Raw genomic sequence first — 24,851 nt, 5'->3', positions numbered from 1 at the left:
TGGGGAAGAAAAAAGTTACACAAGTACAGAGAGTCCCAGGCAAGATGAACCTCAAAAGACCCACACCAAGACACGTCATAATAACGATGGCAAATGTACAAGACAGAGAGAGAATCTTAAAGGCTGCAAGAGAGAAACAGAGAGTTACCTACAAAGGATAGACAAAATAGACAAAGGATCCCCCATCAGATATCTAATATCTATGCTGCTCAAACTCTTTAAAAAAAACCTGAAGAGGCAACATTTCCTAACTCATTTAATGAGACAAACACTACAGATACCAAAACCTTCCAAAGACAACATTGACACACACACAAAATTATAGACCAATATCTCTGATGCATATAGATGCAAAAATCCTAAACAAAATACTAGCAAATCAAATACAAAAATATATGAAAAAAAATAATACAGAGGCAGAGGCTATATTAGCACCTCCATAGATCCAAGACCCAGTGTTCGCAGTGGTCAGTGTGGGACCATCCTATTATAACTCCGCAGATCCATAAGGGACACACTCAGGGGGCAGACTGAGTGAGCACCAAAGGCCCACTGAAGCAAGTCTTGCCCCAGAAAGGTGTCTTCAGCACAGAAGTTCTCCCACCGTAGACACAGCTGATTCTCACAGCCAATTGGCCTGGAGGTTAATTCCTCCCAATGTTACCTACAACAATCAAGGCTTAACTACAACAAGACTGTGCACAAAGACCACAAGGGGGTGCACCAAGAGTGTCTATCTCAGGTAATTGGAGAGGCTGAGCCACCGGGCCCTAGAGGACACTTAGCACAGAAAACCACTTTATCAACACAGGGAAGGATAAAAATGCTGAGACAAAGAAACAGGACACAAATGACAGAAATGGAGGAAAGTAAACTACTGAATATAGAGTTCAAAACCACACTTTTAAGGTTTTTCAAGAACTTTCTAGAAACCGCCGATAAATGTAGTGAGATCCTCAAAGTCTAGTGACACCCTCGATGTTGTGATAAAGGACCAACTAAAAATTAAGCATACACTGACTGAAATAAAGAATATTATACAGACTCCCAACAGCAGACCAGAGGATCGCAAGAATCAAGTCAAAGATTTGAAATATGAAGAAGCAAAAAACACCCAACCGGAAAAGCAAAATTAAAAAAGAATCCAAAAATACGAAGATAGTGTAAGGAGCCTCTGGGACAGCTTCAAGCGTACCAACATCAGAATTATAGGGGTGTCAGAAGAAGAGAGAGAGCAAGATATTGAAAACCTATTTGAAGAAATAATGAACAACAAATACACATCTATCAACAAGTGAATCTAAAAATCAAGTGAATAAATAATCTGATGAATAGAATGAACGGGTGATTATAATAGAATCAGGGACATAGAAAGGGAATGGACTGACTATTCTTGGGGGGGGGGGAGGGGTGTGGGGGATGTGGGAAGAGACTGGACAAAAACCGTGCACCTATGGATGAGGACAATGGGTGGGGAGTGAGGGCAGAGGGTGGGGCGGGAACTGGGAGGAGGGGAGATATGGGGGGGGGGGGGAAAGAGGAACAAATGTAATAATCTGAACAATAAAGATTTAAAAAAAAATAATACATCATAATCAAGTGAGGTTCATTTCAGGGCATAAGGATGATTCAACCTATGCAAATCGATCAATGTAATACAACACATTCACAAAATAAAAGATAAAAAATCATATGATCTTATCAACAGATTCAGAAAAAGCATTTGACAAAATACAGCATCCATTCATTAAAATGCTCAATAAGCCCTAGCCGGTTTGGCTCACTGGATAAAGCGTCGGCCTGCGGACTCAAAGGTGCCAGGTTCGATTCTGGTCAAGGGCTTGCAGGCATATCCCCAGTAGGGGGTGTGCAGGAGGCAGCTGATCAATGCTTCTCTCTCATTGATGTTTCTAGCTCTCTATCCCTCTCCCTTCCTCTCTGTAAAAAAGCAATAAAATCTACACTAATAAAAGAGAAAAATGGTAATTGGCGTACGAGCTACCCTTTTCATTGGCTAATCAGGGCTATATGCAAATTAACTGCCAACTAAGATTGGCAGTTAACTGCCAACAAGATGGCGGTTAATTTGCATATGTAGGCACACTGCAGGGAGGCGAAAGGGAAAGCAGGAAGAAGCCCCCTGCTACTGACAGTGATCGGAAACCCCCAGCCATGATCGGAGAATCAGGTGCCTTTTCCGCCCTGGCCAGTGATAGCAGGAAGTAGGGGTGGAGCCAGCGATGGGAGCTGGGCATGGTCGAAGCTGGCAGTCCCGGGAGCTAGGGGTCCCTTGCCTGGGCCTAAAGCAAAGCCCACCATCACGGGGCTGCTGCAGCTGCGGGTCCCCGCTGCCCGGGCCGGACGCCTAGGCCAGAGGCGTCAGGCCTGGGCAAGGGGCCGATCCTGCGATTGGAGGGTGATGGGGGTCAACACCTGAGGGCTCCCAGTATGTGAGAGGGGGCAGGCTGGGCTGAGGGACACCCCCCCCCACCCAGTGCACGAATTTCGTGCACCGGGCCCCTAGTATATATATATATATATTTTTACAAAATACTCAATACAATGGGTATAGAACGATAGTACTTCAACATAATAAAGGCCATATATGCCAAACCAGCAGCTAATATAATACCCAATGGTGAAAAACTGAAAGCTGAGCTGTGTGTGAAGCCTCCCCACACCAACCAGAGGAGCCAACACAACTGTGAATAGCACCAACCAGAGGAGCTGCTACCAACTGAGGAGCAGCTGCTACAACAACCGTCCGAGGAGCAACCGCAGCCCGAGGAGCCACTGCCACCCAGGAAGCAGCCACTGAATGACTCAACATCTAGATATGGCGGTACAATCAAACATGGGTAGACAAAGAAACCCCCAAAGGAAAGAAAAAGAGGACTCGCCAGAAAAGCAGCTAAGTGATACAGAGGCATGCAACATGACAGAAAAATAATTCAAATTAAGGGTCCTAGAGTGCATAAACCGCATGGAGGTAAAAATCAACAACTTATGCAAGAAGAAACAGATGAGAAAAAATCAATAAACTATGTAAGAACCAAGAAGAAATGAAGAGTAATATAGCTGCAATAAAAAACACCATTGAAAATTTCAACAGTAAACGAGAAGAGGAGGACTGAATTAGCGAATTAGAAGACAGGGAAACAAAACACGTACAAACTGAACTGCAATTGGAGAAAAAAATTAAAAGACAGGAAGAGAGCCTAAGGGAGCTATGGGACAACATGAAATGAAGCAACATACGAATAATAGGGGTGCCAGAACAACAGAAAGAGGAACAAGGGTTAGAAAACCTATTTGAAGAAATAATATCAGAAAACTTCCCAGAGGTGGGGACGAAAAAAATCACACAAGCACAGAGAGTCCCAAACAAGGTGAACCCGAAAAGACCCACACCAAGACACATCATAATTACCATGGCAAATGTTCAGGACAAAGAGAGAATCTTAAAGGCTATGAGAGAAACGGGAAGTTACATTCAAGGGATCTCCCATTAGATTATCAAATGGTTTCTCAACAGAAACACATCAGGCCAGAAAAGAATGGACAGAAATTTACAAAGTGATGCAAAGCAAATGACTGAATACAAGAATACTCTATCCAGCAAGGCTATCACTCAAAATTAAAGGGGAAATAAGAAGCTTCACAGACAAAAAAAGGCTAAGGGAGTTGATCACCACCAAGCCGGCAATGGAAGAAATGCTAAAAGGACTGGTGTGAAAAGAAGAAATAAAAAGCTCAGAAAGAAAACAGCCACACACAAAAAGAAATGGCTACAAACAAGTACCTTTCAATAATAACTTTAAACGTAAATGGACTAAATGCTCCAACCAAAAGACATCGAGTGGCTGAATGGATAAAAAAACATGACCCATATATATACTGTCTACAAGAGACCCACCTCAGAAGAAGGGACTCACACAAACTGAAAGTGAAGGAATGGAAAAATATCTTTCAGGCAAATGGAAATGAAAAAAAAAGCTAGGGTAGCAATACTTATATCTGACAAAATAGACCTCAAAGTGAAGGCCATAAGAAGAGATAAGGAAGGCCACTTCATAATACTAAAGGGATAAATACAACACGAAGACATAACCCTGATAAACATATATGCACCCAATGCAGGAGTACCCAAATACATAAAAAAAACTCCTGGAAGATATCAAAGGAGAGATCGACAACAATACAATCATAGTAGGGGACTTTAATACACCACTGACATCACTGGAGAAATCCTCTAGACAAAAAATCAGCAAAGAAACAGCAATCCTAAATGACTCACTAGATCAGATGGACTTAATTGACATCTTCAGAACACTTCACACCAAAGCCACAGAATATACCTTCTTCTCAAGGGCTCATGGCACATATTCAAAAATAGACCACATATTGGGTCACAAACAAAGTCTCCCCAAATTCAAGAAGATTGAAATCATACCAAGCATCTTCTCAGACCACAAGGGCATACTATTAGAAATAATCTACAATAAAAACAACTCAAAATACTCAAACACTGGGAAGATGAATAGCATGTTATTAAATATTGATTGGGTTACCAATGAGATCAAAGAAGAAATTAAAAACATCCTGGAAACTAATGACAATGAAAACACAACAATCCAAAACCTATGGTTCACAATGAAAGCAGTCCTGAGAGGGAAGTTTATAGCTCTACAGGCCTATCTCAACAAACAAGAAAGAATGGTAGTAAATCATCTAACTCTACAACTCATAGAATTAGAAAGAGAGCAACATGAAAACCCAAGAGTGAGCAGAAGGAAGAGATAATAAAGATTAGAGCACAAATAAATGACATGGAGACCAAAAAAACAATACGGAAAATCAATGAAAAAAAGAGCTGGTTCTTTGAAAGGATAAACAAGATTGACAAACCTCTAGCCAAACTCAAGAAGAAGCAAAGAGAAAGGACCCAAATCAACAAGATCAGAAACGATAGAGGCAAAATAACAACAGACCCCACAGAAATAGAAATGATTGTTAAAAAATACTATGGACAACTCTACTCCAACAAACTAGACAACCTGGAGGAAATGGACATATTCCTAGAAAAATACAACATTCCAAAACTCAATCAGGAAGAATCTAAAAATCTCAATAGGCCAATAACTATGGAAGAAATTGAAGCACTCATTAAAAAGCTTCCAGCAAACAAAAGCCCAGGACCAGACGGCTTCACAGGGGAGTTTTACCAAACATTCAATGAAGAACTAAAACCTAACCTCCTCAGACTACTACAAAAAATCCAAGAGGAAGGAACACTTCCAAGCTCATTCTATGAAGCCAGCATCACCCTAATACCAAAACCAGGTAAAGACAACACAATGAAAGAGAATTACAGGCCAATATTCCTCATGAACATAGATGCCAAAATCCTCAACAAAATCTTAGCAAATTGGATCCAACATTACATCAGAAAGATCATACACAACGACCAGGTAGGATTTATCCCAGGGATGCAAGGATGGATGGTACAATATCCGCAAATCAATAAACATGATACATCACATAAACAAATTGAAAGAAATAAACACATAGTCATATCAATTGATACAGAAAAAGAATTTGACAAAATCCAACACCCATTTTTGATAAAAACTCTCAGCAAGGTGGGAATTGAAGGATCTTACCTCAACATAATAAAAGCCATATATGACAAACCCACAGCCAACATCATACTCAATGGACAAAAACTAACACCATTTGCCCTAAGAACAGGAACAAAACAGGGATGCCCACTCTCACCACTCCTGTTCGACATAGTACTGTAAGTATTAGCCATTGCAATTAGACAAGAAGAAGAAATAAAAGGCATCCAAATTGTAAAAGAAGAAATAAAACTGTTCTTATTTGCAGATGACATGATATTATACATAAAAAAATCCTAAAGACTCCATCAAAAAACTATTAGACTTAAGAAATGAATTCGGCAATGTAGCAGGATACAAAATTAATGCCAAGAAATCTATGGCATTTCTATATACCAAAGGTGAACTTACAGAAAGAGAGACTAAAAAAAAATCCCATTTACCATCGCGCCAAAAAAGTTAAGCTACCTAGGAATAAACTTAACTAAGGAGGTAAAAGACCTCTACCCAGAAAACTACAGGACGTTGAAAAAAAGAGGTAGAGGAAGACATAAACAGATGGAAGAACATACCCTGTTCTTGGATTGGTAGAATCAACATCATTAAAATGTCCATACTGCCCAAAGCAATCTATAAATTCAACGCACTTCCCATTAAAATACCAACGACATATTTCACAGACCTAGAACATACTCTCCAAAAATTTATCTGGAATAAAAAACGACCCCGAATAGCTGCAGCGATCCTGAGAAAGAACAAAGTAGGTGGGATCTCAATACCAGATATCAAGCTGTATTACAAAGCCACTGTTCTCAAAACTGCCTGGTACTGGCACAAGAACAGACATATAGATCAATGGAATAGAATAGAGAGCCCAGAAATCAGCCCCAACCAATACGCTCAATTAATATTCGAAAAAGGAGGCATGAACATAAAATGGAGTCAAGACAGTCTCTTCAATAAATGGTGTTGGGAAAATTGGACAAATACATGCAAGAAAATGAAACTAGACCACCAACTTACACCATACACAAAAATAAACTCAAAATGGATAAAGGACTTAAATGTAAGATGGGAAACTATAAAAATACTAGAGGAATCCAAAGGCAACAAAATCTCAAGCATATGCCGAAGCAATTTCTTCACCGATACAGCTCCTAGGGCATTGGAAACTAAAGAGAAAATTAACGAATGGGACTACATCAAAATAAAAACTTCTGCACAGCAAAAGAAACCATCAACAAAACAACAAGAAAGCCCACTTTGTGGGAAAACATATTTGCCAATGTTTTATCTGATAAGGGCCTAATCTCCAAAATTTATAGGGAACTCATACAACTTAACAAAAGGAAGATAAACAACCCAATCAAAAAATGGGCAAAGGACCTAAATAGACACCTTTCAAAAGAGGACATTCAGAAAGCCAAGAGACATATGAAAACTTGCTCAAAGTCACTAATCATCCGAGAGATGCAAATCAAAACAACAATGAGGTACCATCTCATACCTGTCAGAATGGCTATCATCAACAAATCCACAAATGACAAGTGCTGGGGAGGATGTGGAAAAAAATAACACTCGTGCACTGCTGGTGGGAATGCAGATTGGTGTAGTCACTATGGAGGACAGTATGGAGTTTCCTCAAAAAACTACAAATGGAACTCCTATTTGACCCTGTGATCTCACTTCTAGGAATATATCCCAAGAAATCAGAAACACCAATCAGAAAGGATATATGCACCCCTATGTTCATAGCAGCACAATTCACCATAGCTAAGATCTGGAAACAGCCTAAGTGCCCATCAGTAGAATAATGGATTAGAAAACTGTGGTACATCTACACAATGGAATACTATGCTGCTGTAAAAAAGAAGGAACTCTTACCATTTGCACCAGCATGGATGCAACTGGAGAGCATTATGCTAAGTGAAATAAGCCAGTCAATGAAGGAAAAACACCACATGATCTCACTCACTCATGGATAATAAAGACCATTATAAACTTATGAACAAAAATAGATACAGAGGCAGAGCTGCCTCGAACAGACTGTCAAACTACAGCGGGAAAGCCGGGGAGGGTTGTAGGGCGGGCGGGGGGGGGGGGGGGGGGTTAAGAGATCAATCGAAGGACTTGTATGCATGCATATAAGCATAACCAATGGACATAAGACACTGGGGGATAGGGGAGGCCGGGGGATTGTTAAGGGCGGGAAAAAAAGGAGACATGTAATACTCTTTGTAATACTTTAAGCAATAAAACAATAAAAAAAAAAAAAAGAAAAAGAAACACTGAAAGCTTTTTCTCTAAGATCAGGAACAAGTCAAGGATGCCCACTCTCACCACTTTTATTCCACACAGTACTGAAAGTTCTAGACAGAGCAATCAGGTAAATGAAAAAACGAAAGGCATCCAAAATGGGAATGAAGAAGTAAAATTGTCAAATTTTGCAAATGACCCTTTATATAGAAAACCCTAAAGAGAACACGAAAAAGCTATTAGAAACAATAAACAAACACAGTAAAGTTGTAGGGTACAAAATCAATGTGCATGGAGGATACAAAATCAATGTACAAAAAATCCACTGAGTCCCTATATAGTAATAAAGACATTTAAGAAAAAGAAATAAAAACAATTATATTTGAAATTGCAGCCAAAACCGGTTTGGCTCAGTGGATAGAGCATCGGCCTGTGGACTGAGGGGTCCCGGGTTCGATTCCGGTCAAGGGCATGTACCTGGGTTGCGGGCACATCTCCAGTAGGAGATGTGCAGGAGGCGGCTGATCGATGTTTCTCTCTCATCGATGTTTCTAACTCTCTATCTCTCCCCCTTCCTCTCTGTAAAAAATCAATAAAATATATTTAAAAAAAGAAAAGAAAAAAAAAGAAATTGCAACAAAAGAATAAAATACCTAGGAATAAACTTAACAAAGGACATGCAGAACCTATACACTAAAAACTACAGAACTTTATTTTAAAAATTTGAAGAAGACACGCAGAAATGAAAAGATATTCTGTGTTAATGTACTGAGTAAATAAAAATAATTAAAATGGCCAAATTTCCCAAAGCAATATACAGATTTAATGCAATCCCCCCCAAAATACCAATGGCATTTTTTCAAAGAAATAGAACAAAAAAATCATCAAATTTGTAGGGAACAACAGAAAACCATGAATAGGAAAAGCAATCCTGAGATAAAAGAACAAAGTGGAAGGTATCATACTCTGATTTCAAACTATACTACAAAGCAACAGTAATCAAAACAACATGGTATTGGCAGAAAAACAGACACAAAGACCAATAGAACAGAAGTGAAAGCCCAGAAATAATGTATAAAGTATATGGGCAAATAATTTTGAACAAAGAAGCCAAAAACAGGCAATGAGGAGGGAAGCCTCTTTAATAAATGGTGCTGAAAGAATTGGAAAGTCACATGTAAAACAATGAAAGCAGATTGCTATTTGATACCATACACAAAAATTAACTCAAAATAAATCAAAGACCTAAATATAAGAACTGAAACAAATACGTGGAAGAAAATATAGGTAATAAAACTTACAGACCTTGGTCGCAGAGAGGATTTTATAAAACTGACCCAAAGGCAAGGGAAATAAAGGCAAAATTAAATGAATAGGACTACATCACACTAAAAAGCTTCTGCACAGGCCCTAGCCCAGCCGTGGGCAAACTACGGCCCGCGGGCTGGATCGGGCCCATTTGAAATGAATAAAACTAAAAAAAAAAAAGACCGTACCCTTTTATGTAATGATGTTTACTTTGAATTTATATTAGTTCACACAAATACTCCATCCATGCTTTTGTTCCGGCCCTCTGGTCCAGTTTAAGAACCCATTGTGGCCCTCGAGTCAAAAAGTTTGCCCACCCCTGCCCTAGCCGGTTTAACTCAATGGATAGAGTGTTGGCCTGCAGACCAAAGGGTCCCAGGTTCAATTCCAGTCAAGTGCACCTACCAGGGGCCCTGGCCTGGATCCTGGTCTGGTTGCATACAGAAGGCAACTAATCGATGTGTTTCTCTCACATCAATATTTCTGTCTTTTTCGCTCTCTTCCTCTCTCTTTAAAAATCAATGAAAAAATATCCTTGGGTGAGGATTAAAAAAAAAGCTTCTGCACAACGAAAGAAACTGCCAACAAAACAAAAAGGCGACCAATCATATGGGAGAAGATATTTGTAAACAATAACAATGATAAGGGGCTAATATCCAAAATACATAAAAAACAACAACAAACAATCAAATTAAAAAATGGGCAAAGGATCTAAACAGACACTTTTCCCAAGAAAACATGCAAATGTCCAACAGATACATGAAAGATGCTCCACTTCACTAACTATAAGGGAAATGAAAAATCAAAACCACAATGAGATACTTAACTAACACCTATTAGAATTAGAATGGCTATTATGAACAAGACAGGTAATAACAAGTGTTGGGGAAGATGTAGAAAAAAATGAACCCTCATTCACTGCTAATGGGAATGTAAACTGGTACAGCCACTACAGAAACAGAATGGAGGTTCCTCAAAAAATTAAGAATAGAGCTACCATATGACCCAACAATCCCTTTTCTGCCTATTTCCTTAAAATAGCTGGGGGGGGAGGGGAGTATTAGTAAAGATGTATGCACTGCTATGTTCACTGCAGCATTATTCATGGTAGTCAAGACATGGAAACCCAAGTGTCCTTCAGTGGATGATAGATAAGATGATGTGGTACATATACAGGGTTGGGCAAAAGTAGATTTACAGTTGTCCGTATGAAAAGTAATACAATAATTAATAAATAATAATACAAGAAAATGATACAATATTTTGTATACTCAAAACTGTAAACCTACTTCTGCCCCACCCTGTATACAATAGAATACTACTCAGCCATAATAAAAGATGAAATACCGCCACTTGCAACAATGTGGATGGATAATATCATACCAAGTGAAATGTCAGACAAAAAAGGAGAACCATATGATTTCACTCATATGTGCAATATAAAACAGAAAGCAACAAATGAACAAACAAAACAAAAAAATGAATTGACGCAGACAACAGTACGGTGGTTACCAGAGGGGAAGGGGACTGGGGAGAGGATGAAGAGGTAACAGAAGGAGGCTAAACTTTAGGTGAGGAGCACATATGCAATATACAGATGATATATTTTTTACACTTGAAACATATAATCTTATTAACTAATATCACTCCAATAAATTTAATTTAAAAAAATCTTTAAAGATAACTGCTAGGTTTTGGGCTTGGGTAACACCTAAGGGCTTGAGTGATAGGTAACAAAGTCCTTCCCTACAAGAGGAAATACAGGAGGAGGGCTAGGTCTAGACTAAAGGTAATTTCATGATTTGGAATCTAACAATAGGGGACTGCAAGTTCTCAATTAGTAATATATAACCTGGAGATAAAGATTCACATGTCTTAAGAACCTATGTGACATCGAAGCCCTAGAAATGAATGAATAAGAGAGTGTATAGTCCACAATGAGGGCTAAAGTCAGAGTCCTAAGAAAATTCAAAGATTTAGAGTAATACCTAGAAGAGTATCTGACATATAAATATTTCTTGAATAAATGAAAAAGTGTAAGACTAGGAAATAGTAAAGGAAGAACCAAAAAACGAATCTGAAAGGAACTTTCTGCTATGACCTAGGAGGAAAACCAGGGGACAGAGATAGCACTGTTTTTCTAAGGCAGGAGGAATACTCTGTGTGTTTTTTTTATCCTTACCCAAAGACATATACCTGAAGATATGTTTTTATTGACTTTTAGAGAGAAGGAAGAGAAGGGGGAGGAGAGAAAGAGAGATGTGAGAGAAAAACATCAAATGGTTACTCCTGGATTTACCCTGACTGGGAATCAAAAACCCACAAAGTTTCGGTGTATAGGATGATGCTTCAACCAATCCAACCACACTGACCAGGGCTAAGGCAGGAAAATTTTATAACTCAAGTGGTGATTAGTGTTACTGGCGTAAAAAGTTATTTTAGAAGAGGGTATAAAAGAGTTCACTGGATTTGCTAAAATGAAGCTGTCTGTGATGATCACTACCCAGAGTAGTGCTAGTGAAGAATTGGGGTGGTAAGCCTAATATCACTAAATTTAACATAGAATGCAAGTGATAATACAACACATCCATTAATAATAATACTGTAGACCGGCCAGTGTGGCTCAGTGGTTGAGCATCGAGCTATGAACCAGAAGTCATGGTTGATTCCCAATCAGGACACATGCCTGGGTTGCAGGCTCGATCCCCAGTGTTGAGCGAGCAGAAGGCAGATGATCAATTATTCTCTCTCATCATTGATGTTCCTATCTCTCTCCCTCCCCATTCCTCTATGAAATCAATAAAGCAGTGGTTCCCAACCTTTGTTTGACCATGCCCCACCTAAGCATCTCTAAAACCCTGATGCTCTCCCTATGACATATAATTCTTATTATTCAAAAAGAGAACTCCTGTTGACATGGAGGAAGCCTAAAAGGCTATTAACTTGGTCTAAACAAGCTTCCAAAGAACATGGCATCCATGAAAGAAAACTCTAATCTAATAAAAGACAAATGTGCAAATTGACAGAACCTTTGCTATGCCCACCAGCCAATCAGAGAGACTCTATGCAAATTAACTCAACCAAGATGGCGGACACAGCCACAGAGCTGGAGTGAGCAGGAGGCTTGGTAGCTCCAGTGATGGAGGAAGCCAAGCTTCCCGCCTGCCGTGGCCGGCTCTGAGCTCCACTGAAGGCAACAAAGTTTTAATTATAGAAGGTAAATAAATCCCAGAATAAAAAAGAAAAAGAAAAAAAGGAGAGGCTGGGAGCTTCCATCACCGGGAAGCTTGGCCAGCCTGAAAACGACCCTCAGCCCCTCACCCAGACTGGCCAGGCAACCTGGTGGGGACCCCCCACCCTAAAGGGGGTGTGGCCAGCCTGAAAACAGCCATCAGCCCCTCACCAGGCTGGCCAAATGTCCATGGGGTAAGGTTCCCCGCTGGGAGGGGGGGGGGAGGGTTTGACCAGCCTGCAAACAGACATCAGTCCCTCACCCAGGCTGGTCAGGCACCCCAGTGGGGACCCCCACCCTGAAGGGGGTGTGACCAGCTTACAAACAGTCATCAGGCCCTGACCCAGGCTGCCCAGGCACCCCAGTGGGGACCCCCACCCTGAAGGGGGTGTGACCAGCTGCAAACAGCCATCAGCCCCTCACCCAGGCTGGCCAGGCACCCCAGCGGGACCCCCACCCTGATCTGGGAGACCCTTCAGGGCAAACCAGCCGGCCCTCACCCGTGCACCAGGCCTCTATCCTATATAATAAAAGGGTAATATGCAAATTGACCCTAACAGCAGAACCACTGGGAATGACTGGTCACTATGACACACACTGACCACCAGGGGGCAGACGCTCAATGCAGGAGATGCCCCCTGGTGGTCAGTGCGCTTGCACAGAGGGAGCTCTGCTCAGCCACAAGCCAGGCTGACGGCTGCCAGCACAGTGGTGGTGGCAGGAGCTTCTCCCGCCTCCTCAGCAGTGCTAAGGATGTCTGACTGCAGCTTAGGCTTGCTCCCCGCTGGCAAGTGGACATCCCCCGAGGGCTCCCGGGCTGCCGGAGGGATGTCTGACTGCCAACTTAGGCTCGATCCCCTGGGGAGCGGGCCTAAGCCAGCAGGTGGACATCCCCCGAGGGGTCCCAAACTGTGAGAGGGCACAGGCTGGGCTGAGGGACCCCCCCCCCCCGAGTGCACAAGTTTTTGTGCACTGGGCCTCTAGTCTATATATATAAAAGCCTAAGAGACCAAATGACTGGTTGACTGAACAACCGGTCGCTATGACGTGCACTGACCACCAGGGGCAGACGCTCACGTAGGAACTGCACCGTGGTGGTCAGTGCGCTCCCACAACCAACCTCCTGTGGCCTGCCAACCTCCCACGGTCCCTCCCCCTGGCCAGCTATCCCCTCTATCGAACTCAATAGGGGGCCAGCTGGCCAACCTCCCACGATCCCTCCCCTCCGGCCCGCCAACCTCCTGATCGGCCCCAATCGCTGGCTAGGCTGAGGGACTCCACATGTGCACGAATTTGTGCACAAAGCCTCTAGTATGGGCATAAAGGAAAAACCACATCAAGACTGGTAAGAAGGGTGCAGATGTAAAACAGTCTGGTCCCACACACATGTGCCAGTTAAGAATTAGGAGGGGCATACGGCTACAGATAATCCCACCAAGGAGCAAAAAGTTCCAGCCTCACACTGGGCTCCCCAACCTGGACCACCAGTGCCAGGAAAGAGTACCTACAACATCTGGCTGTGAAAAACAGTGGCAACTCTGGCCCCTTGAGACAAAGGGCTGCTATAGACCCAAGCATCCATGTAAAAAACCTGAGTATAGCCCAATTGGTGTGGCTCAGTGGATGAGTGTCAATCCATGAACCAGGAGGTCAGGCTTTGATTCCTGGTCAGGGCATATGCCCAGATTGCAGATGTGTTCCCCAATACAGGGAATGCAGGAGGCAGCCAATCAATGATTCTCTTTCATCACTGACTAGAGCAGCCGTGGGCAAACTACGGCCCGCGGGCCAGATCCGGCCCGTTTGAAATGAATAAAACTATTGAAAAAAAAGACCGTACCCTTTTATGTAATGATGTTTACTTTGAATTTATATTAGTTCACACAAACACTCCATCCATGCTTTTGTTCCGGCCCTCCGGTCCAGTTTAAGAACCCATTGTGGCCCTCGAGTCAAAAAGATTGCCCACCCCTGGACTAGAGGAACAGTGCATGAAATTTGTGCACAGGTGGGGTCCATAGGCTTGGCCAGCAATCAGGGCCAATCAGGGCTTTCCGGCTGGGGCCTGCTGGATGGGTGGAGGGACCAGGGGAGGTTGGCTGGCCACGGGAGGTTGGCTGTGGGAGTGCACTGACCACCAGGGGGCAGCTCCTGCATTGAGCATCTGCCCCCTGGCGGTCAGTGCGTGTCAGAGCGACCAGTAATTCCAGGCGTTCCAGCATTCCGGTCGCTTACGCTTTTATATTTATGGAGGTTTCTCTCTCTCTAACTCTCTCCTTTCCTCACTCCGAAATCAATAAAAAGGTATTTTTTTAAAATTATAATAAAACCTGAGTAGAGACTTACTTATTTAAAAACAGCTATCCTAAGGTTCAGCAAAGTGACAGCAGCTCAAAAAGAACCAAGGATGTATGGGGAGGAACTGAGTTGCCTGACTTAAGTTCGAGGGCTCAAGAAGCTCTCCCTTAGCAGGGCTGACAGATGCTATTTTTCCTATGTTGAGCCGTCCATTTGCCCAGCCAACATGCATAGTCCAGTGCCAAGTCTGAGTCTACATCAACCTAATACTACTTTCTCCAACCAAGTGATTCCCAGAGACCTCATCATACAAAATTCGCACATTGGACAGAACCTTTTGCAGAGGCTGTTCCTCAAAAGTATCCAACCTTGGCCCACACTGCAGATGTTCTTAAAATCTCTCAAAGGTCCGCAAACTCCAAACAAGCAGTGGCTGGCCGCAATGTGCCCAGTACCTTTCCTAAGGGGCCCCAACCCCAGCAGTAGTGGCAGCCAGTCTCAGTTCACAACATGGCCTTTCCCAAGCACTAGCGACCTCAGCGCAAATAGTAACCAACATGAGATCACACAGTAGCACCTACCACGTGGCCCAATGTTACGCATAGGCAGCAGCTCACTTTGGCCGGCACCAGATATCCCCAAAGAGGCCCCACAACTAACATAGCTGGTGGCCAATTTCAAATCACAAAGAGAACCACCCAATCTGCTCCAAAATGACACACCCAAAGGGTGCACTCAGCAGACAACAGAGCTTTTTTAAAGCAAATCGTACTCCATGGGGTCAGTCACTACACAAAAGCTCATCCACTGTAGTCACAGCCATTCCCACAGCCAATTAACCTGAGGGTCAAACCCACCCACTTCTGTGCCAACAGCAATCAAGGATCTGAGACCAATATTACTATATCCAGAAAGGCTATCATTCAAAACAGAGGGTCAAATAAAGAGCTTCCCAGACAAAAAAAGGCTAAAGAAATTTATCACCACCAACCCAGCATTACAAGAAATGCTAAAGCGACTACTGTAATAAGAAGAAACAAAGAGAGAAAGCTAGCCATACAGAAGTAAAATGACAACAAATAAGTACTTATCGCACTAGCCAGTTTGGCTCAGTGGATAGAGTGTTGGCCTGTGGACTAAAGGGTCTGGGGTTCGATTCCGGTCAAGGGCACATGCCTGGGTTGCGGGCTTGATCCCCAGTGGGGGGCGTGCAGGAGGCAGCCGATCAATGATCACTCGTCATTGATGTTTCTATCTCTTCCTCTCCCTAACTCTCTGAAATTAATAAAAAATATATATATTTTTAAAAACTAATAAGTACCTATCAATAATAACCTTAAATATAAATGGATTAAATGCTCCAAACAAAGGCATAGGGTAGCTGAATGGATACAAAAACACGACCCAACTATATGCTGTCTACAAGAGACACACCTCAAAACAAAACACACACGATGAGAGTTAAGGGATGGAAAAAAAAAAAATTCCATGCAAATGGAAAAGAAAAAAAAGCTGGAGTAGCAATACTCATATCCAACAAAATAGACTTTTAAATGAAGGCCATTACAAGAGACAACAAAGGTCACTACATAATACTAAAGGGATTTATCCAACCAGAGGATATAACCCTGGTAAACATATTTGCAGCCAATATAGGAATACCTAAATATATAAAAAAACTTCTAGAGGACTTTAAGTGAGAGATTGAACAATTTAATTTCCAGTTTAGTGCCTTCCTTACAGTCAGCAGTGTGTGTTTCTGTGCTGCTGGTCCCAGCACTTCAGAATGTATCTATCCCTGGCTGAGAAAACCTCATAATGAAAACATTAGTGTCTGACAAAATCTGAACCAGAAAGTTACTGGAGTTGATCAGTCTCAGTATGATTCAGGATAAGATTTTCAATTAGCAGATGGTCCAACTAAGGTCGAGAGTCACTTGGTCTTGTTGCTCTGGGTGCTCCTGGGAATCTTCCCAAGACTCCTGTTCATGTTTCTGAATTGGCAGCTATATTCTACTTCCTGAACATTTGGCCTTAACTTCACCTCAGCCCTGGTTAGTTTCTATTTTTAAAGGCACCATTCTAATGGAAATATCCCTGCCCTGAATGAAGCTGGGACTTTGAATTTCACCAATAGCTAGAGCTGCTATGTCATAGAGTTTAGGTTAAATTAAATAGGTAGATTATCGATTTCCTTGACTACAATCTTGAAACAGTCTTCAGCTTCTTCTGGCCCTGCAGGCTCTCTACCTGGGCTGCAGGTGTGTGTAGAAGATCCCATGGAGAACTTCTTCAATAACTACATTTGGAAAATCGCTGGCTGCAGGCAAGACGTATGGATTCCAGAGAAACAGCAGCACCAGCTGGTGGGACAGTTTGCTTGACTCTTCAGATTCTGTCTCCTCAAAAAGATCCACAACTCTCTGCCTTTGGTAGAGAAGGCAAATGCCGTATGTTTAGGAAATGAAGGAAGAGTTTGGGAAGTTCTTCATTTTCTAAAATGTCAGCCTATAAATGTTTCCAAACCTTATTGTTATTCCAACATTTTTGGGACCCAGTTCCTCAGATGTTTTGAAGGGATTTCTTGAGTTTTAATATATTTCTTAAACTTTTTGTGCAAGGCATGAAATTCGCTGTACCTTTTCTCAACAAAACATTTTCTTCCATTCAATAACATTTATATCTTAAACACCATGTATCCCTGTTCCAGGTCACTCTCCTTGTAGCGAAAGGATGGGATGTAGACCTCCATGGCTGTGCCTGGTAGCCGGCAGAGATCTCACAGGGATGGCTCACGGCTCACGGCCACTGCTCTACCCCGGCCCACTACCCTGCCTCCCACCCAAGGCTACACAGCATGGACCAAGGTCCTCTGGGATCCCAAACCTGCACATTCCAGGGGCCAAGGAACAGGAGCTTGGGACCTCGGGCACCCAGGTTCTATGACTAAAAGGCTGTGGAGACCAGCTGCCAATGTATTCTTTATTAGTGCTATGTCACTCTTTATTTCTGCCTATTCTTTTTTCATAGTTACTATATCTTTTCTCATGCTGTTGGGCATCTTTAGCATCATGCTGAACTCTAAATCAGCTTCCTAATGCCGCGACCCTTTAATACAGTTCCTCATGTTGTGGTGACCCCCAATTTCATTGTTACAAATTGAACATAATTAAAGCATAGTGATTAATCACAAAAACAGTATGTAATTATATATGTGTTTTCCGATGGTCTTAGGCGACCCCTGTGAAAGGATCGTTCGACCCCCAAAGGGGTCGCGATCCACAGGTTGAGAACTGCTGTATTAGGTAGATCTGCTACACCTCCCATTCTCTAGTGCAGAACAGTGCCAAATACTGTTTTGACTAACTAGATGAGGCAAAGACACAAAGCCTCCAGAGATCCACATCTACCTAGAGACTGATTAGATTCAGTGTTGAGTAGCCCTCAGGCAATCGTCCCCACAGGTGATGAGAGGGTTTCCAACAAGGTGGGGCAACTGCCTCTGGATGGTGGCTAACTGTTATTCTCAGTCTCTCAAGTGATCTCAGAAACTCCACACTGTGGGGTAAGGGGTGTTCCAATAGAGTGGATCAACTGTCTTCCTCCAGGCAAAAAATGCCTCAAAGGAAAGGTCTGCCTCTATGTAGTCTCCACTTTCTGTCCTTGGTTATCAGGGTTCTCTCCAGCCAGCCTTCAGTTAATTGATTATTCAGGGTGGTTTTTTTGTATTTCAGTTGGAATTCCAGTTTGGTCCCGGGAGCATGTTTCTGTTGCATCCATTTACTCCTCCACTATTTTTAATCTCCACTCTCCCAGTATTTACGACTGAATGACTTTGTGCAGAAGACCTTCACCAATGTGTCCAGGTAGACATTCTTTTTTCAAAAGCTTTTAAAAAATTTTATTCATTTCAGGGACAGAAATATTGATTTGTGATTCCACATTACTTATGTATTCATTGGTTGATTCTTGTATGTGCCCTAATTGAGGATCAAACTTGAAACCTTGACATATCATGACAATGCTTCTAACCAACTGAGCTTCATGGCCAGGGCCTCTCAGTTGTTCCATTCGTAACTTTTCTAGGGATGTGTGCCTTTAATTGCCTTAATTTCCAATGTGGCTACTCATCTCTCAGGAGGCCATAATCTCTTTCTACCTAGCCATTTCCTGTGGAAGTATAGCTCTAAGTTACTCTAATGTACTGCAGTCCTCATCTTTATTTTCTGAGGTTTCAAATAATGCCTTGTTCTCATCAGCACAGTGAGTCAGGTGAAAGACAAACCAGTCCTGTAGATAGTCCCTGAGAAGCTAAAATGCTGGACACATAGTCTACTTTTGTTTCTGTCCCAAGGGAGGAGCTACAGCAGTATGTCAAACTCAAAGGCTAACATGGGCCAAATAAAAAAAGTTTAAGTCTATGTGGGCCACAAAAAAACCAAAGTTTCAATTTATATAGAAATGTAGGTTTATTTCGATAGAGACATGCTTGAATATAACAGGCTAAAATGAGTAATCATTAACATAAAATAATACAACATTTTAATGAAAATTAATATTTTTTCTTGAACATTAACTTACCAGACACTGAATAACTGCACAAATTAATAAGTGTAATGGAAATAAACCTATTTTCCTTGTTCTCTGAAAGTGAAATATTTCCTGTTGTGCACACCAAACAAGTCAGTCCAAGACTAATGACGTGGCAATCAGCTACTAAAATATTAGCTGCTAGTATTAGTGGAAAGAAATGGTGCGCCGGCACATAAGGGAAATGAATGCAACACGATTATAGTAATCAATCATTAGTGAATGTTGTAGTTCATTATTAATAATTATGTATAACAGGATATTATAAAAATGAAGTTACAAAATTTTTATTAAAACATTTCTTACATACCATTATATTGGCTGGGCCACAAAAATATTCATTGTGGGCTGCATGTGGCCCGCAGGCTGTGAGTTTGACATGCTTGAGCTACAGTATGAGAGTGTTCTTTCCAGATTGCACTATGCTACACAAGAAAAGGCAGACACATTCAAAATGCCAGAAACTTTCCTATTCCTTTTAATGGAGTCTCTTCCTAGTTATATGCTGGCCAGGGTGCTACAGATTCTCAAATAGTCTCTAGAATTCCTACAAATATGTTTTGATGGTATATTGTTAACTCTGTGTCTCTGCTGGGGAACTATGACCGGGAGCTTCTTGATGACAGCAATCTTCTACAGATATTTTTTTAACCACCATCAATATTCTGCCATCTTGATGACAGCAATCTTCTACAGATATTTTTTTAACCACCATTTTTAATATATCTTAGCAGATTCCACTTAGTGTTGGAGTTAATTACTCTTTTCTCAATTTTTTGAAAACATTCCACCTCTCTATTTTTCAGTTACACAAGAAAATCACTCTTATGAGGTATACCACTTTGATCATCTACCTAATTTACCACATTTAGTCCCCAATAGATTTTTTCTTTTAATCAATACTTGACACTGTGTCACAAATATAAAAAAATATATACAGCAAAATTCATGAGGAGTTTTAAAAAGTAATTTGGAAAGAGGTTATTTGGCAAAAATATCTGAGTCATACTACTATATATACTTAATATAAATACAATAAACAAAGTTCCATACAATAATGCTACTGTAAAAGTTTCAAAAAGAGGTTGCATTATTTGATAACTATAAATTGTACATATGCAGAAAAAAATCTTAATATTTGCTTGTGTAGGCCACAAGAGTATTCAATTAATCTACTTATTTGATACTATTTCTCTTTCTTTTAGTCTATTAAGAAGGCTATTCATAAGTTTTAAGATTATTTTACCTTTACTAATAGGTTGGTAACCATGAATTAGAAGTAATATTTTAATAAAGAATCTAGGATAAATAAAAATTGTGTATCCAGAATAAATCAATAAATTATATTTAAGAATAAAAAGCATCCTGTGGTAAACATGAACGAAATAATCTCCTCTTATGCCATTAATGATATTAAAACAAATGATCGTATTACATTTGTTAAAGATGTCAATTGTTAGCCTTAACATCCTATTACTACACTATCACATCGAGTTCTAACAAATGAAATTTCTCCACAGAACTTTAATAGTGTAGCCCTTCCTAATTAGCAGCTACTTCCAAATTATTGCTAGAGGTAGACAATATAGTTGAAATAGGTGCAAAAAGAGACAAAATTATAAATAGAGGTGTATTTGTTTCCTACTGCTCCCTTAACAAGTTAGTAAAATCTTACCCATTTAAAGAATGCAAATTTATCATCTTATTGTTCTGCAGGTCAAAAATTTGATATGAGTCTAAAACAGCTAAAAATCAAGGTGTCAGCAGAGCTGCATTCCTTTCTGGAGGCTAGAGGAGGGTCCATTTTTGTTAATTTCTTTGTTTATTCAAATTGCTAGCAACATTCAGTTCCCTGTGGTTGTAGGACTGATTCCTGTCTCCTTACCAGATATCAACAGAAGGCAAATCCTAGTTTCTATAAGTGATGGCATTTCTTAGGTCTTGGCCTTCTTATTGCCTCTTTAAAGCCAGCAAGGATGAACTAAGTCTCTAATCTGTTCCTCTGCCTCTTTTGTCTAGTTTAAAGAGCTCCTGTGATTACAGAGCCCACCCAGATAATCCTGGTTAACCTCTAACTGAAGGTCACCTGATTAGTGACCTTAATTCATTTCTGCCATGTGACAGCCCCTTGGTCGCTCGCTCTGAAATTTCAACACATTAACCAAATATCCTATACTAGAGGACCGATGCACAAAATTCTTGCAAGAGTAGGCCTTCCTTCCCCTGGCTGCCAGCACTGGCTTCCCTCCGGCACCCAGGACACGGGCTTCCCTTGCAGCCCCGGCTTCATCCGGATGGTCATCCAGAAGGACATCTGGTCTAATTAGCATATTATGCTTTTATTATTATAGACGAGAGGCCCGATGCACAAAATTTGTGAGAGGGCTTGGTCTTTGCAGCTGTGGCAGCTTGCCTCCGCCCTCACAGCCCCGGCTTTAACCGGAAGGTCATTCCACTGTCCGGTATAATTAGCATATGAATTATGCTTTTCTTATTAGAGATGATAAAAGCCTAATATGCTAAGTGTCCGGTCAGCCGGTCGCCCACTCAACCAATCAAAGCATAATATGCTAATGATATGCTAAAGGCTGCTCAACTGCTCGCTATTACGTGCACTGACCACCAGGGGGCAGACACTCCTACTGGTAGGTTAGCTTGCTGCTGGGGTCTGACCGATTGGGACTGAACGAGACAGGCCAGACACACCCTGGAGCCCTCCCGTGATCCCTCCACAGTTGGCCAACCTACCATGTCCCTCCCAGCCCCAATTGTGCACCGGTGAGGTCCCTCAGCGTCGCCTGCACCCTCTTGCAATCCAGGACCCCTCAGGAGATGTTGGAGAGCCAGTTTTGGCCCAATGGAGGAACAACCGGTCACTATGACACGCACTGACCACCAGGGGACAAACGCTCAACACAGCAGCTGCCCCCTGGTGGTCAGTGCACTCCCACAGGGGGAGCACTGCTCAGCCAGAAGCTGGGCTCACTGCTGGCAAGCGCAGTGGTGGTGGTGGGAGCCTCTCCCACCTCCACAGCAGTGCTAACGATGTCCGAAGGGCTCCCAGACTTCAAGAGAACACAGGCCAGGCTGAGGGACCGCCCCCCCAAATGCACGAATTTCGTGCACCAGGCCTCCAGTAACTCAATAAAGAAATGCCTGTTCAAACACAGATACATGCCTGAGAGACCTACACATTGAAACTTCTAAAGATGGGCAACCAGGAATAAATGGGGAGAGGAGAAAGGAGGAAAGTGTAGATGGCCCACAGACACAGCCTTGCAGCCAGAACTCGCAGCTCTGCCTGGAGAAGGGAGGAAGCAGGTGGTAGCAGGTGCTGCCTTCAGCTGGGAAGAACAGAGCTGTGAGGGGGGGAGACAGCCCAGTAGGGCGAGTGGTAAGGGAGAAAACAGTGTCTGAGTCAGTAGATGCCTGACAGAGCATGGGGTTTTGCCATGCACCTTTCCACTGTCGGGCCAGACAGTGGAGTTTCAGACAAAGAGATGGAACCACAGAGCCCTGCCACCACTTGGACTCCCAAAACCCACCTTCCGTGGCTCTTGGAGTTGGGTCCAGGAGAATATTATCTATAAATCAAGAGCTATTGCAGTAAACTGCTGTTTCCCTCTGTGACTGATCTCCAGGAGAAGTGCTTGGGGCAGGCCCCCTAGAGGTCAGAGGTCATCATTATGGTGAGGACAAAACAAACTGTACCACCAAACAGTGCAGCTGTGCTGACTTACGGAAGCCGCAAAAGTTCAGGAATGAGAGACAACAGAGGTATCAGTCTTGCAATTCAGAGCCATGTATTGGAAAATAGTGGAAAGACCTCTTCAGAGATAAATGAGAAAGCAAAGGAGGACATCAGATACCATGAAGAACCACAATAAGGAGGATGACCAAAAGAATGAAAATTCTCCAGAAAGTAAGCTGGAACATATGGAAATATGTTAAGTAAATGACGGAGATTTGAAGATTGCAGTTTTAAAAATACTCAACAAGATGCAAGAAAATACTGATAGGCAATTCAGTCCATTCAGAAAATAAATCAATGAATAAAATGAGTACTTTACCAGGGAGACTGAAGCTTTAAAAAAGAACTAATAAGGAAGGAAACCAAGATGGCGGCATACGTAAACACCGGAGTTTGCTGCCTCGCACAACCACTTCAAAAATACAACTAAAAGACGGAAGGGACATCATCCAGAAACACAGGAAGGCTGGCTGAGTGGAAATTCTACAACTAGAAGGAAAAAGAAAAGCATACCAAGACTCAGAGGAGGTGCGGAAGTAAAATACTAAGGTACAGAGGCGCATGCAGAGCAGGCTCACGGCTGATGGAGCGGTTGTCTTTTTCAATCGGGAGGGAGTCTCAGGCTCTGAGCTCCAGTTCCGAGCCAGTCTCTGGGGACTCAGACTCATACGGGAGAAGCGGGACTGTCTGGCATCAGTCGGAACTCAAGGGCAGCTTTCTCTCGAAGGTGCTTGCAGCAACTGCCGGGACACTGAGAAAGAGAGGCCTCTGAGGGCAGCCATAACTGCTAGCACCGCCCTGTTGATCCCGTGGGACCCGCCCCGCCCAAGCCCTGCATGGAGGCTTTTGCTGGATAGACTCAGGCAGAGGCTAAATTAGCCCCTCCCTAGAGATCCAGGAGCCATTGTGCCCAGTGGTCAGAGTAGGACCATCCAGTTTGCAGCTCCTCGGATCCATAAAGGAAACACTCAGAGGGCAGACTCAGTGAGCACCAAAGCCCCATTGAAGCAAGTCTTGCCCTGGAGGGGTGTCTCCAGCACAGAAGTTCTCCCAATGCAGACACAGCTGATTCTCATAGCCAATTGGCCTGGAGGTCAATCCCTCCCAGTGTTACCTACAACAATCAAGGCTTAACTACAACAAGACTGTGCACAAAGACCACAAGGGGGTGCACCAACAGTGTCCTACTCAGGTAATTGGGGAGGCTGAACCACTGGGCCCTAGAGGACACTTAGCACAGAAAACCACTTTACCAACACAGGGAAGCATAAAAAATGCGGAAACAAAGAAAAAGGACACAAATGACAGAAATGGAGGAAAGCAAACTACTGGATATAGAGTTCAAAATCACTTTTAAGGTTTTTCAAGAACTTCCTGGAAGCCGCCGATAAATTTAGTAAGACCCTGCAAAAGACTGGTGAGACCGCCGAAAAATGTAGTGAGATCCTCAAGAAATCTAGTCAGACCCTCGAGGTTATGATAAAGGACCAACTGGAAATTAAGCATACACTGACTGAAATGGAGGATATTATACAGACTCCCAACAGCAGACTAGAGGATCGCAAGAATCAAGTCAATGATTTGAAATACGAAGAAGCAAAAAACACCCAACCGGAAAAGCAAAATGAAAAAAGAATCCAAAAATACGAAGATAGTGTAAGGAGCCTCTGGGACAGCTTCAAGCGTACCAACATCCAAATTATAAAGGTGCCAGAAGAAGAGAGAGAGCAAGAGATTGAAAACCTATTTGAGAGATAATGACAGAAAAATTCCCCTACCTGGTGAAAGAAATAGG

The 24,851-nt window shown here is 42.2% G+C and overlaps 1 protein-coding gene and 1 pseudogene across 6 annotated transcripts in view; both read right to left on the bottom strand.

Moving 5' to 3' along the window:
• CCDC138 (coiled-coil domain containing 138) overlaps positions 1 to 24,851 on the bottom strand; it is a 201,566-nt gene that overhangs the window by 108,216 nt on the left and 68,499 nt on the right. The gene's annotated exons all lie outside the window — the stretch shown is intronic.
• LOC132229370 (sorting nexin-24-like) lies at positions 16,660 to 17,467 on the bottom strand (annotated as a pseudogene).

Source organism: Myotis daubentonii, chromosome 3 (assembly GCF_963259705.1).
Source record: "Myotis daubentonii chromosome 3, mMyoDau2.1, whole genome shotgun sequence".
NCBI lineage: Eukaryota > Metazoa > Chordata > Mammalia > Chiroptera > Vespertilionidae > Myotis > Myotis daubentonii.
This window is presented reverse-complemented; position numbering and strand designations above follow the sequence as displayed.